Genomic DNA, 8420 nt, shown 5'->3' on the forward strand with positions numbered 1-8420 from the left:
TAAATTTATAATGTAAATATGTGAACCTTATTTATAGAGTCTGAAATGTACCCCAACTGAATCTAACAATTTTTTTCTGGATTTTTTATTAAAAATAAAATTGTCACAAGTTTAAAGGATTGAATTGTATATTTTGGAGTCTGAAGGACAGATTGTAAAGGTACCTCTGTAAGAGAGAAAAGTTTAATGGTTTTGGTTGCCTCTTCCATCAGTGGAGAGATATTGGCATGTTCCATTTTCTTAGGCACTTATCTTTGCATGGAAATTTATTGGCTGATCATCTCAGCAGGGCATTAACAGAATGTCTGTGGTTAGTCATCATCATCATCATCTGTTATTCCCAGTTCCCTTGGCTTCAGACTGAGAAAATAATTCTGAACCATACCTGGGAGGGAGGCACCTGGGGCAGAAAGTGACCAGATCCCAAAAGGAGAGCTCCCACTGTGCACTCTTGCTCAACCCTGGGAACTGAGCTGCTGCTGGCTGTCTAACAAGACACATTCAATAGGACTTTCTCCTCTCTCCACAGCCATGTGCTGAGTGAATGTCAGCACTAGAGGACCTAGTTCATAAGTCCCAAATGCTTTCTTGGGTAGCATGGCTCCAAGATGTTTGGCTCAATGTAGCCAAAACATTTCTATTTCTGGACAAGCTCAGCTGATGAATTAAAGGTGCTTGAGTAACTGCTCTGGAGGAGAACAGAGTGGTTAGAGAAGGGACAGAAGATCCTTTGCTATCAGGCCTCTCCACCTATCCAAGTGGCACTGTGAGCACCTAGCTGCAGGTTTAGATCCAGTCCTTTGTCCTCCATGGACTTGAACAGACAGGTAGAGATAACAATTTGTTCTATCTAAAAGCGGACCTAAATTTAGGGTCTGATTGTTAGAATTATTGGGTGGCCCATGAGAAGCTTTGGATCTTGTGACTGGATTAACCTGTGTCTAAGAAGGTAGGTGCTCAAGGTTTGCCTGCAGCTGGGAAACTCCTCGAAGTTCTTTCCTCTGGGGATTCCCTGGTGACTAAAAATATGGTGAAAGAGCTCTTAGAGGTCTCTTTTGTTTAACAAATTGCAATTATTTTCTCCCTTCTTACTTTCACATGATTTGTGGGATTTCATCTTTTACTTTCTAGTCCTCTAGTAGCCGGCTTGATAAGTGCCAACAGACTCAAAAGGCTAGAGTGGGGGAGAGAATATAGATAGATAGATAGATAGATAGATAGATAGATAGATAGATAGACAGACAGACAGACAGACGGATGGATACAGGCCAGCACGTAGTGCTTTCCTGAGAAAAGTAAAATTAAAAGGGTGTAGTGTCTGTCCTATGAAACTCCCTGTATCCCTAAGGGATGGGCTAAAGACAAGAGAATGGACTGAGGGATATGTACTGTAATATGTATGGCATATTACAGACTCATGTTAGAAAGGGCAGGTAATTCTTTTAGCAACTTGAGGAGCTCCCCAGTTCAGTTTGCCACTACCTACGCTGCTGGGGTCTGTTGAGCTTGCACAAAGGTGTGACGCAGGAATTAATGTCCTCATGCTTTATGTTGTCACATTTGCTTGGTTATGTATTATATACTCCATATGAGATCTGTAGGAAAAAGAGAAATAAAGATGAAAAGAGAGGACTGCCATTTTTTTCCAGAAAGAGCAGATTGCAAGACTGTGGCATTTTTCCCACACATCTTGAATAGTTTTGTGCTTGGGCTTTTTGAGGAGTTTTTAATTAATTTATTGTTTAAATAACTGTAATGAGAAGAGCCCCTGCCACACTGATTCTAATGAGGATTGCATTTGCTCTGTATCTTTCTCGTTGTGGACTGTATAATTTAAATATCTTAGCCAACATGTGCCGTGGCAGATTTCACTTATATCTGCTTAAATTAAAGCTTGTCAGTTTAGGAGCTAAGAAGCATGCAAATATTTGAGAGATATTTGACATTCACTGCTGAAATCATTGCACTAAATATTTGGCATCAATGACATCACTTGAGAAGGGTTAAAAATTTGTGCTGTGTTGTACAGGCTGGACATTCTGGACTTAACGAAGAAAAATGTGCTTATCCTTATGTGCTCATAATTAAGGTCTCCACCAAAATTTCAGCTTGTTTTTCTTCTATATTTTCTCTGAGCAATATGTGACTATTTGAGTATCTCAAAGTTGCTGCTAGGAGAACAAACAGTACCAATCTCTCAGAAGTAGTTGGAGTAATAGCACGATTTAGCTGTAAAAGGAATGGCATTTCCTTATGTTCTCATCCTCTAGAAATGCAAGGAAGATGGCGCTAAGCTGGAAGAGTCTGATGGAACCTTGGACATTTGAACAGTTCCAGGAGATGAAGATTAATTTCCTGTGAGTGTGTATTTTTTCCTATTATGGGTCAGTATATCAAAACACCATACTATATGTAGTACGTACAGCATGCAAATTTTCTGTGCTGAAAAATACTGGCTTGTTGAACACACTGAAGTCAAAACTGGATATTAAAATAGAGGTGTTAGACATCTAGGTGTAGTCTCAATTGCAATGTAATTGTAGTGCTTTTTAATTGGCCATTACAAAAGGCAGAAGAACCCAAATATTCTAGCACTGAGTCCTTGCTACCAATTATAGAGCTGCTTTTTTTTCTGATACAGGATCAGTTAACCTGCAAACACTATCAGAGAAAGTATGATCACATGATAATTAGGGTGGAAAATATCTCAGGAGGTCTCCAGTCCAACACCCTGCACTAGACAGGACTGCCATAAGATGAGGCCATGCTGCTCAAAGCTTTATCTAAGTGGGCCTTGAAAACCTCCAAGGAGGCTGCACAATCTCTGAGCAACTCTGGTTGTCCCCAGGGGAAAAAAAAAATATCCTTATAACCAGTCTGAACTGCTTTCCACTTATGCCTTGCCTTCCCACCACACACTGCTGTGGAGAGCTTGACTCTTGTCTTTTTGGTGACCTCTTTGCTCAGCAGCAGGGTGCTCTGCTGACCCCCCACTTTTGCTGACAGAGACACAAAGAGGAAGCACCAATGTTCTGACATCTTACATGGTATAAAGGCAAGTAATGGCTGTTAAATACAGTATTTTCTGTTCCAAAGTTTGTGTACCGATCTACTCCCTCACTCTAATCACTCCTTTCATTTTTTTGTTTAGCCTTCGACTACTGAGTCTCCTACTGTTCAAAGGTTTTGAGAGCCAGGGAGAAGGAACATTTTCTTTGATCTCTGTTGATTTATGTTGTTTGCAGTTAGGCATAGGACAAAACACCACTTCCCCCAGAGAATTTTAGTGTTCCATTTTCCCCATTTCCTTCAGGATCTGACTTTTAGCGTTCACCATCCGTCTCATTCGTTGTGAAACTTTGTGTAAGTGGTGGCACAAGCCCTGAGCACGTCCTACTCTCAATCTCATCAGAGCCAAGGAAAAGAGTCATGAACTCAGCTCTTGGCTCTGCTACCTGTTCACTCTAACATGCGTCGGCTCCAATTACTGTCCCTTACACATACAGCACACTGCCATGTCCGGGTTACCAGCTTTGAAGGAGCAGCAACCTGCCCCTGTACCTACTAAAGTCAGCCTAGGTGAAGGTCAGATCTGTCATGCTGATCTATTTATAATTTGAGAGACGCTGCAAAGAACTTGGTGGGCAGAACACTGGTGGGGAAGATGGCGTTGACAGAACTGAGACATCTTTTGTAGCACTTGAACTTCCTTGTAAGGGAATTTTGTTTTGTGTTTGATTCAGGGCAGGTCGGAGTGGAGGTGTTACTCAATCCAGCGGAAACCATGTGGAAGAGTGGGCTCCTTCACCCTAAAACACTGTGCCACTGTGACACTTTGACTAGACTTCTTCATGCCATGGACTCACCTCTGTGATCCTCTCTCTTTCCTCCTGCTTGCCCAGTTTCAGCTCTGGAGCAATTCCTGTTGGCAGCCTCCTTTACACCAGAATGCTGAATGTTTTGGGCTAGCTGGTAAATCTTCACTTTTTGGATAAGAAAGCTTGTATATAGAAAAATGAAATTTCATGGCACTGCCCCATGTGCTTTTCAGAACTGCTGTTTACTGTTGCCTGAGACCCTGTTAGTTGAAAAGCTTAGGAGGGGTTCAGGAACTTCACACACCCAGGGTGCCTCTGCACTTTGTTCTAATTGATGGCATTCAATTAATTTGTTTCCTCTGAAGAATTGGACTGGCTTTCTCCAGATTTGGTGCTGCACATTAATGCTTATGCATAATGTGGCTTAAAGAAAAGATGAATTGGTGAGCAGTCTGGAAACCTGAGGCACATTGCCCTTTTGAGTAATGATTCTGCATATGGAAGGCAGAGGAAAACATTGCCATAGGGCCTCTATGACCTGTTCATGGGTAAATAATTATTTAGAAAACATTGATTTGGAATGAAAAGTCAGCTCAAAGGCCTGATGGTTATACAGCAGTCCACAGGGTTAATCTGGGAAGGCTGTGAAATCAGGCAAAAATCAAATTAATCCTTGAACAAAACTGGCCTGGTGAAGTTTTTATTTTGAAAACTGGAGAGAAAAACAAAGCACTGTTGATTGCTATGGGTGGAGAAAAGCATCCTTCAGGCTTTTGACATTTTTAAGATGCAATGTTGTACATCAGATTAATTAAGCCCAATGCTCTATATATGCACAAGAGCAACATTCTTATGAGTGGTGAGTGGGTAAGTTCTCTGAGGATTTCCAGGAACGTGGAAGACTTTCAAATGGACTCATCTAAATTTTTATGGCATGCCATATAAGTCAGCCAAGTTGGAGAATTGGGCAAGGCACCTAGGAAGTCAGTGGCCCCACACTAATCTTTATTATCTTAGATGTTTCCTTTTCCTGGCTCCTGTTTCCCAACTGAAAAATTAGGATAACACCAAGGTTCAACTAACAGTGTCTGTTTTACTTATCCTCAGTTCAGAGTTTAGATTTCATTGTGATAAGATACAGTTGACTCAATTGCAGCCCTTGTGGGAGGAAGATGGTTCCTTCTACCATTTTTATCCATGAAGTGTCAAGGAAAAGGTGACTTCATAGATGAGGAAGGGTATGGCAGACAGGAAGGAGCAACCGTTTACTACAAGAGGCTTCCAGTGGGCAGGCTGAGACATAATGGATAAAAGCAAGTAGATTCATAATGAAGTGTCTTTGGATGGGAAGAGGACCAGGGCTGGTTATGCATGGCCTGCTCTGCTCTAAAGATTAACTGAGTTGAATGAAACCAGGATAGAAGGCATCCCTGCAAGGATGTAGTGGGCAGGGGAAAATGGATTTATGTCATCCATTTTGGATGGTTATGTTTGACCTAGTCAGTCCATTTTGTGGGAAAACTGGCTGGCTGGTCTGGCCCTGAGTGTGGAACTAAATCCATCTGGCAGCAGGTCACCAGTGGTGTTCCACAGGGCTCATCTTCTGGTCCAGTTTAGCATCTTTGTTGACGATTTGGACAAGGGGGCTGAGTGCATCCCCGGTTAGTTTGCAGACGCATCAAGCTGGGTGGGACTGTTGGTTTGCTGAAGGGCAGCAAGGCTGTACAGAGAAGTCTCCATGGAATGGATCAGTGGGCTGGGGCCACTTGTGTGATCTTTGATAAGGCAAAGTGCCAGGTCCTGCACCTGACTCGCAAGAACCCAAGTCAGCACTACAGGCAGAGTGGCTTGAGAGTTGTGACTCTGAGAGAGCAGAATGGGACATGGGGGTGCTGGCTGACAGCCACTGAAAATGAACCAGGCTGTGCCCGGGCAGCCAAGAAGGCCAATGGCATCCTGGAATGTAGCAGCAATAGTGTGGCCAGCAGCACCTGGGCAGAGATTTTCCCCCTGTACTCAGCACTGGTGATGTCTCAAAATCTGTGTTCAGTTCTGGGCACCACACTTCAAAACGTCCATTGAGGGTCTGGAGCATGTACAGAGCAGGGCCATGAATCTGGTGAAAGGTCTAGAAAATCTGTCTTTTGAGGACTGGGTGAGAGGGCCTGGAGAAAAGGAGGCTCAGGGGGGACCTCATTGCTCTCTACCACTGCCTGGAAGGTGGTGGTGGTGGGGTGGGGATCATCTCTTCTGACATGTACCAAGTGAAAGGACAAGAAGAGACAGCCTTAATTTGCACCAGGGGAGGTTACAAACAGATATTAGAAATAAAATAAATTATTGAAAGAGCGACTAAGCCTTGAGTAAAGCTGCCCAGGGACATGGTGGAGTCACATCTCTGGAAATGTTGGAGAGACTTGTGGCAGGTGGGGATCAGATTTAGGGGTAGCTGTGGCAGTGCTGGGTTGACGGTTGGACTAAATGACATTCAAGGTCTCTTCCAGTCCTGATAATTCCGTGAGAAATTAAGAATTCTCATTTATATTCTAGTAAAGTCCAGTTGTTTTTTGTTCAAAGGCCTTTCTTTTGAGGGGGTCTGAATAAGGGAGGTTTACCTGCTGAACTGGGATCTCATAACACAAGAAAGCTCTTTCATTGCAAGATGATTTGAGGTTACTGGAAAGAAAACTACCAAGAAGTCTGACATAGTAGTTATTGAACTGCTGAATGCTCCCTCAGGTCTAGAAGCCTGTTTCCTGTGTTCATATGCTGTTCCTCCCAGCTGATGAGAGCCTTGCTGAATTTTGCAGAGATTATAGGAAGTTAATCCTTGAAGGTAATCTCTTCTCCTCTATTTAAGCCAAGTACAAGCAAAAGTAGTGGAGATTCTGCTTGTCTTGACTGCAATGGAAATATCTTCAGTCAATTAAACCATTAAAATTATCTTCTGTCCTTTGATCCCTATTTGTACCCACCTGTCCTTTTGTTAAATCTTTTCTAGTGCTGAAGAGAAGGCTCATTTGCTGCTCCTGATTCTCTGGAGGTGGGCAGCTCACTGCATGGTGCTGCTATGGAATGGTTTCCATCAACTCCAGGTCCCAGTGGGGTGTATAATACTTCATAAATGGAAAGGCAACCTTTCAGTCTTTGCCCCCAAGAAACACACAAAGGAAAATGTGCAATATACAGTTCTCTTCCTTTTGATCCCTTTTTCTTTAGATAATGCACACCAAATTTAGGTCGAATAGTCCCAGTGGGATCCACTTTATTAGCACTAATAATTTATATATTTTACAGACATAAACTTCTCTTCCTGCTCACTTCTGAAGTCAGTACACTAAATTCCCAAAATGTAGTCTGAACCTACACAGACATCAAGATCCTAGTAACTGGAACATATTGTTTAAGTCAGTGGGAATTCTGGAAGTCTTTTCACACCCAAAATCACTCATTGATCATAAGTAATAATATTCATTATTATTAATTATGGCTATAGAATTATACTGGACTCTTTCCATTTTTTAATGCTTTAGGCAATGCTCCATGACACTTTGACCAACATTTAGAAAAAGAAAGGACCGTTATGTCTTTTTCTCAGAGCAAATAAATTAAGTTTTATGGAATAGTAAGTGGAGGGTAGAACTGAATAAGCTAGTTGCAATGGAAATAATCTTTCAAAACATTGGAAAAGTTAGACACTTGCAATAGCATGTGGTCTAATTTCCTGAACCTGTGAGAAAGGACATGAATTATTATATAGCTTACTGCTGAACATGTGCCTGATTCCTTATGTATGTAGAAAGCAAGAGTGGAATACGTGTGTGAGTCAGGTCCAGCCTTTCTCATTCTGTCTCTTACAAGGTTAAAACCAAAGCAGACAATGTGATTGACAGGAAGGCATGCCAAGAAGTGAGCCAGAGCAACTTAGAGTAGTCTAGATGCTTCTCAACTGGACTGGACAAGAAGAAAAATAACTTTTGCTAACCTCTCTAATTTGTAAATAGTATTTGTTGTATTTTGTTTAAAAAAAACTTGCCAAAAGTTTTGGAATTATATTTTTTCAGTGTGTATCAAAATAGCAAGTATGGGAATTACATAGGAACCATACTCATCCACTGTTCCTCTGGCATGGCAGTCTTTCTCTAATATTCTGGCACTATTGTTTTCACAGCATTTACAGATAAGTTTACTGAACCTTGTCATAGGGGTAGGGTCAAAGATGATGCAATGAGGTTTTTTAGAGGATTTTTTTTCTGGTTGGTTGGTTTTCATTTAGTTGGGGGTTTGTTTGTTTGGAGTACTTTTTAGAAAGAAACATATACCTGAGTTTAAAATTCAGGTAGAATCTTGGCTCCTTTAAGGTCACATCAAGGTGGGATCCTGCAAACACAGGTTCGGTTGCCACCTAGGGAATGTAGGATGTTCACAACTCACATTCAATTTACTGCTTTTACGTGAAAGGTTTCCGGATTTCAGGGCTGGATGGTGGGGTGACATTGAATACAAGATTGTGTAGCATTTTATAGAACTTCTCTTTTATTACTAGCTCGATAATCACATTAAGTTAGACTGAAAATTTGAACTAATTCTTTCCCTTGAGGC

This window comes from Zonotrichia leucophrys, chromosome 2 (assembly GCF_028769735.1).
Source record: "Zonotrichia leucophrys gambelii isolate GWCS_2022_RI chromosome 2, RI_Zleu_2.0, whole genome shotgun sequence".
NCBI lineage: Eukaryota > Metazoa > Chordata > Aves > Passeriformes > Passerellidae > Zonotrichia > Zonotrichia leucophrys.